Genomic DNA, 12152 nt, shown 5'->3' on the forward strand with positions numbered 1-12152 from the left:
ATAACTAGGCCCCAAATTTTTTTACGAAAAAAATAAAAAAAAAACAAACAGCATTTTTAAAAAAAAAATATCTCAATTTTTTTTTGGGTTTTTTACCCCCCACCTTTTTAAAAATTTTTAAAATAGTTTTTTTTTGGGTTTGGGCCCCCTTTCAATTAAAAAGTTTTTTCAAATTGATGTAACTATTTTTAAAAAAAAGGGAACCCCTTGGATTCCACACCCGTTTTTTTTCCCAAAGGGTTTTATCTCATTTACCCCCCTTTTTTTTTTTTTTTATTTGTATACTTTACTTTAGATGGGTTTAAAAGGGGCCCCCTTTTTTATGCTTTTTTCTGAAAAATTTAGGTTTTTTTTTTTTTTTTTTTTGCATGTGAGCATAATTTTTTTTCATAAAGAGATTTTTCCAAGAAAATCAAGGAATGGGGAAACAATAAAACCGTAAAAGTAGTTGAAAAATTTTTTTAAACGATGGGGTTTAAATTAAAATAATTTAAAATTTTTAACACCTGAAAAGAAAAGTCGATATTATTCACAAGAAAAAGTTTAACCGAAATTTTGTTTTCCCCACTGAATACAAACCACTGGCTGTCTTTTGGGGAGATTAATTTAAACCCAAAAATTTTTTGGCAAAAACTTTCCCTTTCTTGTTGTTTTCTTTATTAGGCAATTGGGGGGGGGAAAAAAAACCTTCCTTAATTTTTCCTTTTTAATTTTTTTTCCTTTTCCCTTTTTTAACCTTGTCTGAGCTGTGTCTCAGACTTTCATTTCCATTCCAAGGTCAAATTTTAAAGAATTTACAATCCAAATTTGACCTGCGATTTGTTTAATTTTTCCCTTCTACCCAATCACGTGTTTTTAATGACTAAAACCCCTCTGGGCCCAAAGACCCATTGACAATACCCCCGGGGCAGTAAACGTGTTTCTGTCATCATTAAAAACAACTTTGTTCTGCAATGGACATCATCTATATTCCCTTTCCATGTGCTCGAGGTCATTGGTCACATTGCAAAGTGTGCTCAAAATAACCCACGAAGTGAAAAGTATTCACAGCTTTTAAAAAATCTAACATCACGAGTGGTCTTTTTGTTCAGCTTGACATACGGGGTAAATTTACAATTTTCATAAGCAAAGCAGTGTGTTTACATTTGTTAAGAAATATCCAATCGTTGGACCTCAACAAATGATGCAATTGATGACTCAGTTGGACGAAAACATGAATATAGATCGTTCCCAGTGCTGAATCATTTTTACTTCAGGAAAGTGAGTGGAGCAGGCACTTATGTTGATAACAACAAGATATTAAGTGAGTAGGAAAAAGAATACAAATTTTGCGGCGATGATGGGGGTTTGAACCCGCGACCACATTGGTACGACAACTCCGCCTGGCCGGGGAGAGCGTGACTCTACCGTATGAGCTATCCACGATCCCAAAAAAGATCGTCTCTAACCCTAATCATTATTAGAGCCCCTCTCTTCCCGACTACTTGAGATCGCGGGTCCAACACACACAACGTCCCCGAAGTTGACCAGCAATCAAGCTTAATAGCCAATATTCTTAATATTGCTGGCCAACTAACTTCGCGGAGGTTTTGGACGGAGATATATGATTCAATAACATCGTTTCAGTTGATTATACGACTTTTTTGTTGTTGGTTTCTCTGGTGAAAGAATGCTTTTCAAAAGGTCGTATGTGTTGGATCCAACAATACTGAGAAAGGCAGCCGTCTTCTTGTTTTCGATGAAACATTATTGGCACTGGCGTCGCTCTACAGAGCGAAGTTGCTTCGTGACGCCCTCTATTTTCCCAAGAATTTGACATCCGCGAATTAAACCCTTTAAACGTTTTTTAATAATAAAAAAATATTTTTTTAACTTATTGCTTGTCGTCAACGGCTATGTGCCTTGTTTTATCTCTCAATGATATGTGCTTTCCCCGGTCTTTTGGGTCCAACCGTCACTATGCTCGCAACACACATCTCTCTCTCTCTCGGGCCACCATCGTCTTGTGGCTAATACAATGTAAGCGAGAGATGAGCACAAAAGCTATATGTGCCGCCTGGTTTTCACAATGGAATAGAGAAAGACAGTCATATCAAGGAGTAAGTTTTTTCGACTTGGACCTTGAACTGTCTTTCATTTAATAAATAATTTGGTCAGGGCGACACACCGGAGATGGAACACACTCAGAGTCTGGTTAGGATAGAATTGGTAACTAAATAGGTTTAATAGTTAATATCATGCTGTTCACTGCAATTAAACACTAAAACGAAGATCAAATTAATAAATATAGGCTTAACAAATTACTTATTGCTTAGCTAAATACGGAAATCTAATATTAAAAGTAGACTATTTTACTCCCCGACCAGACCCCTATGACAATAAACACAAGAAACCCCAGTTCAGAGGTCAAAGTCATCACGATGACATACGATGGAGTAACCTAATTTACTATGAACTTGTATTGTATTTGAGTGTATGTAGTTGGGAGATTTGATCACTTGATCCCGTTTGAAGGTTATCTTTAATTCAACTTTTTTACAAGTTCAATGTTATTGATACCCCATGGTCGTTATTAGATAGAACTTGACGAAATTGTCAAAATTTCAAATGACCATATCTTCCTTAAAAATTGAGATACATGTATGATATTGGTATCAAAATGCTCAGAATTGCAAACTCTTTTAAGCAAAAGTGACTAAATTGAGCATTGTTTGGGTTGGAAAAATCAGTTTTCTGTACCTAATAGAAGCAGTTAATGATTTGAGTGGATTTACCGATAACTAGTGATAGACAATGAATTGTACTTTTCCCGAGAACATTCGATGGCTGGACTGGCTTGACAAATAGGACGTAAATTACTGTGAGTGCATCTCTTAAAACTTTATCGACACACACATACACACACACAAATTCAAACACACACACACACACACACACACACACACAAACACATCTTTTAAGAGCTTTTAAATCTGTATTGGAAGTAATTAATTACGCAATGATTCTCTTGGAATATATGTAGCATTGGTTAGCCATGTTGTGTTTATTTTGAAAAGGGGGGTGGGGGGTGTGATTGATGAATTTCACACATACACAGAAACGAACGTACGCAATCAATAGCTCAGTTACTTGTATTTTATCAATACAGCTACCCATAATTGCTCGGTGATGGTGGTGGAGTGGGAGGGGGGGGGGGGGGGGGGAGGGGTCTGAGTTGAGTTTTCTATTTGTGCCGGACTGAACTGATCATCAGCAACCGCCCTGATCATTGGCCAGGAAATACTGTTCCAGTCTTTAACAGTATATTCTAAATCACCAGTCAGAATTTGGGGGATGCGATAGATCAGTTGAAAGAGCACAGAGACCGGGTGCAGGTCCAGATTTTTTTCTGAACGCCCCGTCTACCCAGCAGGAATGGGTAGCTGGGTCTGTTAGATCTGGCGAAAAGTGCTTTGCGATAGACGGGCGTCTATCCAAAGGTAGATATAGAAAATAGAAAAAAGGGAATGGAGAGGAAAAATGAAAGAAATCAAAACAAACTCTTCCCATACTTTTGGTCCAGGATGCCAAAGACACAAATTATTAACAATCCCTTTCCTTTCACTCCCGACATTGACCTGACCCGCTCCATCAACCTTCGCACACACACACACACACACACACACACATACACACACACACACGCACACACGCACACACGCACACATACACATGCTTAATGTTTATGTTTTGAGGCAACACGCCGTTTCCGCTTTCACTTTCACCTACCGGTTCTACTGCCATCTAATGCAGGCATGGTTCCTATCGTGTGACGGTCCCAACCATTCCTCGAGAATGTCCAATGTCGAAAAAAAACCGGTTTTTACGGTTTCATTTCCCAGGAACCGTAGAACCGGGGTCCTTAAACCCTCCCCCTTAAACCCCCTGTTGGAAAATCGCCCCACATTTGTTACGATGCAACTGCCCTTTTTTCCCTCATCCAGTTTTTAATTTCTTTTTTTTAAAGGGGCTACAAAAAACTTGACATTCGTAATGGAGCTCATATTGCCAAGCATTATTATGTATAAAATTTTGTACTTGTTGCTTTTCCCTGTTTGAGAAAGAAATCCCCTGTTTTTGTTTAGGTGGGTGTAGAGTTTTGGAGAAAATTCTGAAAATCCCTTTGTAAGGAAAAGGGTTAACCCATGTTTGGGAAACCCGCTCGGTACAACACTGAAGGGCAATCCCCCTATTAAAATATCAACAGGGGCAGTGAGGGAAAGACCTCAAATCTTTTTTGTTTTTGTTTTGTACATATAGAAGTATGCAGATGAGGGTCACTCGGGCCTTTTTATTGTTTTTCCCATCCACTTTTTGTGAGTTGTTCTCACTAAACTGAAATTAAACCCCAGACAAATAAAAGTTCATGGTTACACAGAGTTTGTGTGTTGGTCCGTTAACTTCCGGATGGCAATGTTGTGAACTCCTTGGTAAAGGGTTTTTCTATCAAATTTTTTTCTTTTTAAATTTTATTTATATAAAATCTAAAAACCCAAATTTTTCCTTTTTAGCGTGAGTCATTAAGAGCTCTCCTGTTTCTTTTTTAGTGGGAACAAAATTTAAGGGAGTACTCTGTACTAACTTTAAAACATAAAGTTTTTAAAACACGGGAAATTTTGAATGGGGAAGAGCTTAAAGTGATTTTTTTCAAAAAGACTTTCCTTTTTCAAAAACGGTTTTATTGCCAGGTTTGCACTAATTACAACGAAACTTTGGTTTTAACCATTTAAAAAAAATTGACTTCATTTGATTAAGTTAAAAAACAATAACATGTTAAATTTGAATAAATGGATTAAATTCGAAACATCAAAACTGAACACTGAATGATAAAAACTTCATTTTGGTTTTTTAAAGTGATCCTTATGAAAAAAAATTATGATATTTTTTTAAAATATTTTTTCATTACTAATTAATTATAACCCTTTATATTATATATAAAAATATATTAAAATATAATATATATTTAAAAAAATTATATATATTATATATATATATAAATATATAAAATATAAAAAATTAATAATATATATATAAATATGGATATGATGAAAATTTGTATAATGTATTCTTTGCATCACATATAGTGCTTGGGCCCCACTGGGACCCCCCCCCCCCCTTCCACCCCCCCCCCCCTCCCCCGCCACAATAATAACAGATTTTTAAAAAAAGAAAAACTTATTTGGGCTATAAAAATTCACATTTTAGGTAATAATAAATGTAATTTAAGAGTTATGGCAAATTTAAAAATGATTGTGCCCCCTCAAAAAAAAGGGGACAACATTTTTTTTAAAAGGCTCTATACCTACAATGCTAATATAAAAGCAATAAAATTAATAAAATGTAAATTGGGTATAAAAACCTAAAGGGAAAATTGAAAATGATATCAAAAAGTTTGCATCATACGCTTTCCCAAAATTTGTTAGTATCATTTATAGATTCAAAAAAAGATTGAAAAAAATTTGTCAGTAATCTCCCGGGAAATGTGTATCTGCCCCTTTTTGGGGTTTTTTAATATTTTACACAAAAAAGTTTTTAAAAAGCCCAAAAACAGCAATTCATTAAAAAAAATTGCACGAAACAATCTATTGTCCCAAACTTTAACAACAACAACCAACAACAAAACCCAATTATTTTACGCCACAGCAAAACTTGAAGTGTTTGTTTAATTCCTTTAAAACCCTCTCCCCTTTTGATAAATAATTTAAAAAATTGCATGTAAGCTTCAATTTATTACAAAATAGATCAAATGAACGTTTCGGTTTTTCCTTTATAAAAAAAAAGGTGAATGAAACACTACAAAAAGGGAAAGAGATGCGGGATGGCGTTGTTTTTCGGGTGGATAAACAAAACATTGGGTTTGGGAGGAAATAGTAAAGCCCATTTTAAGGAAGCACCCAAAATTTAAAAAAAATAAAAGAATTTCGAGGTGACCCATGAATAAATTGGGGAAAGTAAGTTAAGTTAAGTTTTTCTCCCAATAGATGGCCCAAACCAGCTTTTTATAAAAGATAGATCGACATTTCATCGGCGTTTCCAGCACGACTAAAATGCAAATCAATACATTTATCACAGCCCCCCCAACAACCCCTTTCCCCCCAGCCAAAAAATACACTATCAGATATCCACCACTCACGTAGCCTTCCTGGGTATCGCAGTTTCCCCCACCCCCCGTGGACTCAAGACGTCTATCCACTAAAAAGGGCCCGGAAAAGTCCCCACTACTTTCTTACCCTCCCCCAAAATCCCACCAAATGCAAAGGGTTCAACTCCCCTTTTTTACAGCTACTCAGACTAAGACAATCTGCTAGGATGATGGGGGGGACTTTTTAAGGTTTGAGAAAGGGTAAAATGCTCGACTTTTTCCCTAACCGCCATTTTTCCTGAAAATTTATATTAAAACAAGCGTTGACAAAAATTTTACAAAATCTCTAGGGGGGCTGCGATGAAACAAATTGACAACAGTAACACAAAACAGACAGACCAATCCTAGTCATCACTAATCATCCAAAACAAAAAAGGAAGTCATCAAAATGGGAAAAAAAATAACTACCGTCCCCCTTCTTCCCGGAAGGGATGGAAAAAAACGAGGGATAAAGAGAAAAATAATTTCATTATTCTTGGTTAGACCCGGAGACTTTTTTGGAAATCCCCTTTTCTATTTTTAGTAACTGCCCGGGCGTTTTAGTTACTATACTTTTACTTTTTACTTTTTGCCTTTTTCCTTTCTTGGACAATGCTGCAAATTCTAACCCCCTATTAATAAAACATTATTTGCGGACTTAGATTTTAAATTTCCCCGTATAATAATTTTTAATGGGCCCCCTAGACAAAAAAACTGACCAAAAAGGATTTTATTTTTCGGTTTTGCAATTTTTGAACTGTTTGACTTATGACCATGCAAAATTTTATTTGGATTTGGAATTCACTATCAACAAATAAAGTTGTAAGAGTGAAACATGGAATCCCGACTTTTTATTTGAATATCATCATCGGCTTTAAACTCTTTCATCACTATCAATGTCAACAACACAACGCAAAAGAATATCAATACCATTTATCAAAAAAGCCACTGTACGATCATAAGCCAGTAATGATATATATTATGTCCAACTATGCAATATGATAATTATGGCCTAAACATGTCAGACTTTCTACCATATTTAGGAAAGTACGGAGAGAGGATAAAAGGGTCAAGGCAAGAAATTTCCGATTATCTGAAGTCAGGTAGAACGTAACCTGCGACACATTTTTACAGACACTGAACTCGCAGAGTGGCTATCAAAGGGAGGAATGGCATTAGGAAGTATAAGAGCTTCTTACCTCATTCTTTTCAAATGGAAATGACCTTAAGAAATACATTAGTAATTTTCCTTTCTCTGAAAAAAGGAAGCTTTGTCGCCACAAGTTAAAAGTAAAAAAGCCATTTTTGTTGTACTTAGTACAATGCACGATACTTCAGGCGTGAATGAAACAGAACAAAAGATAAAGGCTGAAATGATTAGCTATTACAAGACAACAAGTGGAATAGACACGTTTGATTATATGTACCACAGCTACAGCTGTAAACGGAATACTATAAGATGGCTTTAGTCTTCTTTTATAACACGATGGATGACTCAGCAATTGCAGCACAAAGTTGTCTTCATGATGACAGAAACACGTTCACTTATAGAGATATTGTCAATGGGTCATTGGTCAGAGAGGTAGGCATTGAACACATGATGGGTAGAATGAGAATTGACAAATCGCAGGTCGAATTTGGATGTCATTTGACTTTGACATAATGACCTAGGAATTGAAACTGAAGTCTGGAGACACAGCTCAGACAACTGGTAACGGCAAAGGTGAAAAAAATGAAAGGAATATAAGGAAGATATTCACATTGCCTAATAAAGAAAGACAACAAAGAAAGGAAGTCTGACAAAATTGTTGAGTATTAATCTGCACAAAGCACAACCAGCTGGTTTGTATTCAGTGTGAAAACTAAATACAGATCACTTTCTCTTGTGAATAATATCGACTTTTCTTTTCAGGTGTTCAAATTAAAAAAATATGAATAAACCAATCGATAAAAAAAGATTGTCATTACGGTTTTATTGATTCCATTCATAGATACCATTGTTCTTACCATTGACATTGGCATACGTCACCCACATCTGTTGTAAGAGGGATAAAAGTAGGGTTATATCGAGATTTAAAAATATTGCAATCTAAAACCACCTTTTTAAAAGTACACAGCGATCAAACCCAGGATTTTCTACCGTCTCTTGTATGCTATAGTACTCAGTTACTCTAGATAGCAAGTGATCCTGATAGTTTTGTCAGTGGCGCATAAAATTGAGAATTGCTTTAAAAGAGTTTCAACATAGACTAAGTCCGAACCAGAACAAAAGACGCTAATATTATATAGCATTGGAACAACGATAGAAACGAGAGAAAAAGAAGACAGATTCAAACATCTAATCTAGTACATAAGTATAATATCATGTATTCAATATGATACACTGTAGTTTTAACATTATTCCCAAGTAAATACATTAGGATGTGAACACACCCCACCAGAAGATTGGAGTTTCACATTATTTCTATATGGATGTTATGGGCTGTAAAACACACCCAGAGAAACGATTTCGGGTCTCGTTCACTCTTTCAACTCGCGAGACGATAGATTCAGTTTTTAAAATAGTTTTTACTCACAGAAATGTGTACTTTCGGGGATCTGCGCTTATCTTATATTTTTTTTTATCGTTTTTTTTTCAAGCAGTGTCAATGGAAACAGGACACTTTTGCCTCTGTCATTCTTAACCGACATATTTTCTTTCCGAATCGAAACGCACTCAATTTAAAATAGCTGCTTGTTGATGCTATGACGTCTATTAATAACTAGTCTCAGACTTAAGCATAAAGTCTTGCTCAGCAAGTGACTAAAACTTGGCCAGACTTAGTCCGTAGGTACGTGATTTAAGTCCCGGACCTGCATAGTCAGCTCACATGAAATCCGATTTTTTCAAGTCAGAGATAGTAGAGTCTAAGCGATAGTCATGTTCATGAAAACGGCCCCAGGGGTAGTCCATGTTTGTGACTAAAATATGCAGGCGAGATGCATGATTTTTGGATATGATATAAAAATCATTATTTTTATAAAGAGAAGCCAAAAAATCAGCTCACTACTGTAAAAACTCGATTTTGTATGAATTAAAAACATACCCCTTGGGTGTGTTTTCACCCTAACCTCCGAAATAGGGCTTGTGTTGTTGATCTTGCGATTGTTTACTGTTGTTGTCATATTGGAAACGATTATTATTGATGGAAAAAAAAAAGATTGCCTACAATATTGTTCTTTTTTGTTTTTAACCCCCCCCTCCTCTCTCTCTCTCCTCTCTCTCTCTCTCTTCTCTTCTCTCTCTCTCTCTCTCTCTCTCTCTCCTCCCTCTCTCCCTATTTTCCATCCACCACTCAACGTTGACTGAGCATTAGATCTGGCAGAAAGATTTTCTTCCCGGATTGGCATCTTAACCAAAGGACAGCAAGCAATAGTCAGTTGTCGTGTAACGTTCTCTCTACCTCCACCTTGAATCGATCTCGGTCCCTTTGCGCGTGAAGCGAGGTGTTCTACCGATGAGCTATCGTATGTGACCCATCACCTCAATCTCAACTTAACGTGGAGATGAAGCTGATGTCGCAATAACAATGATGATGATGATGATGATATATAATAATATAATAATAATAATAATAATAATAATATAATAATAATAATAATTATATTAATAATAATAGTAAATGGGCAAAGTAGCGGAGTGGTTAAGGCATTGCACTGTGACCGGGAAGGTCCGGGTTCGAGCCCGCTTCTGGCACTTTCGTTTTTTTTCTTGACAAGATTCTTCACCGTCAATATAAGAAAAATAAAATAATTCTTTATTTCACCCATGGGGGAAATTTTTTTATAGGGTTTTTTCCCAAGGAAGAGGGAAAAATGCAGGGCAGGCAGTGCAGCCCCGAAAATTTGAGTGGGCGAGGGGGCTTGCCCCGGGGGATACGAACTGGGAAATCTTTCGCGTAGTAGCAAGCCCGTACCGTTGAGCATGGAAACAGGGTGATTCCGGTTGCTCGACTTTCCTGTTTGATGGAAATCTTTTTCCTTCTTGGAATGCCTAACGATGGGATCTTATGCGGTGCTTCGGGGCATAATATAAAAATTAAAAATTTTAAATTTGAACAAAAGATGAAAATAAAAATAATAAAATAATAATAAAATAATAATAATAATAATAATAAAAAATAATAATAAAAATAAAAAAAAAATAAAAATAACAAAAAATTTAATGATAAAAAATAAAAAATAATAAAAATAAAAATTAATAATAAAAAATAAAAAAATAATAATGAAAATGTAATAATAATAATATAAATATAATAATAATAAAAATAAAATAAAAAATAATAATAATAATAATAATAAAAATAATAAAAATCCTCGTTCAATGTTATTTTTGCTTTTGGTCAGGGACCCTTTGTAAAGCGTTGAGCACAATTATGATATTTTTCCCATATAAAAACTCAATTTTTTTTTTTTTCTAAGAGCGTCGACTTTTCGACCATGTCGAAAAAACGGGCCGCCCCCCTTCTATCATAAACAAAGATTAGAACACCAAACACTCCCCCTCCTACCGCCCATACACAACACCAACACACACACAAATAATATATAAATAAATATATATATATTAATATATATAATACATTCCACACACCACAACACCACACCAAAAACATCTTCAAACAAACCCACAGCACAAAGAATCGGCTCAATTGTTTTCGTTCGTGATATCCAATAATATAGATCTAAAATGGGTTTGATGAAATGCCCAATGGTCCGAAAGCTAATTGAACTCTTTCGAGGCGAAACTGATTCATCAAATGAAAATTTCTTCCACTTATTAAAAGCAAGCATACGCTTTAATTAAGACCAAACGCCTCAACCTGGGTTCGTTAATTATAGCGGAACCAGGGAAAATTTTTATTTTAAAAATCATTTTTTGGTTTGAAGTTTAAGTATGTGTTGCCTTAAAGTGTTTAATATTTTAAACAGTTTAGTGGATTTTAAACATAAACGCGGGTGCAAAAAAAAAAAAAAAAAAAAAAAAAAAAAAATTTTAGCCCGAGTCGTCAACTTTATTTTTCTTAGGTAAATGCGCTTGGCCAAGGGGTTCCAAAAATTGCCATCCGGAAGTTAAAGGACCAACACCAAAAAGCTGTGTAACCTGAATTTTATAGTTGGGGTTTATAATTTAGTGAGAAAAAAAATCACAGAGCGGTGGCCTAAAAAAAGGCCCCGAGTGCGTTCTGCATACACTATAGTGTATGCACTGGCTAAAAGATCACTCATTGCCATTCGGAAATACATTGGACCGATACACAAAACACTGTGTAACCTGAATTTAATATTTTAGTCGGATAATACAGTTTAGTGAGAATTACCACAAAGCGGATGGGAAAAAAAAAAAAAAAAAAAAAAAAAAAAAAAAAAAAAAAAAAAAAAAAAACAAGACCGGTGAGCAAAATTTTCTATTTTATAGCCGCACTTTGGCCCCCCTTGGGGCTTTTTTTTTTGACGCATCCGCGGTAATGAGAATTGCTCAATGAAATGTATTAACCCCACTATAAACGTCGGTACACACAGTTTTGTTGCGGTCCGTTACTTCGGATGGAAGTTAGAGCTTTTAGCCCCGCGCTATATTATGTAGAGCAGAGACGTCCTCATGCTTTGTTATTGTTTTTGCCTCCCCCGGGTTTTTTTAGTGTTTCACTAAAAAATGTATAACCAGACTTAAAATTTTATGTTTCCAGGTTTGTGGTTGGTCCTTATACTTCCGGGTGGCAATGTTGTAACTCCTTGGGCCAAATGATTCTATCTATACTACCGTTTTAACACTACCCGAAGTAAAGTGTATGCGTTCCCGTTTTTTTATTGAAATCTTTTTAAAGGCTGTTACCGGCTAATTTTGGCGAGACTTTTTTCTCATTCCTTTTGGACTTGCGATCAACATTTTCTAATTTTGTTGGGGGTGTAGATTACACTCGCTTTTTCTGCATTTTAAAAAATCATGATA

The 12152-nt window shown here is 35.5% G+C and overlaps 1 protein-coding gene across 1 annotated transcript in view; it reads left to right on the plus strand.

Annotated features, from left to right (window-relative positions):
* Positions 1–9543: 9543 nt before the first annotated feature.
* Positions 9544–12152, plus strand: part of LOC144958803 (uncharacterized) — a 304414-nt gene continuing 301805 nt past the window's right edge. Inside the window, exon 1 of the mRNA XM_078891014.1 lies at positions 9544–9548. The gene's annotated coding sequence lies outside the window, so the exon portion shown is untranslated. The remainder of the gene's footprint in view (positions 9549–12152) is intronic.

This window comes from Berghia stephanieae, chromosome 13, assembly GCF_034508935.2.
Source record: "Berghia stephanieae isolate SIO BIC M18660-M18661 chromosome 13, UCSD_Bste_1.3, whole genome shotgun sequence".
NCBI lineage: Eukaryota > Metazoa > Mollusca > Gastropoda > Nudibranchia > Aeolidiidae > Berghia > Berghia stephanieae.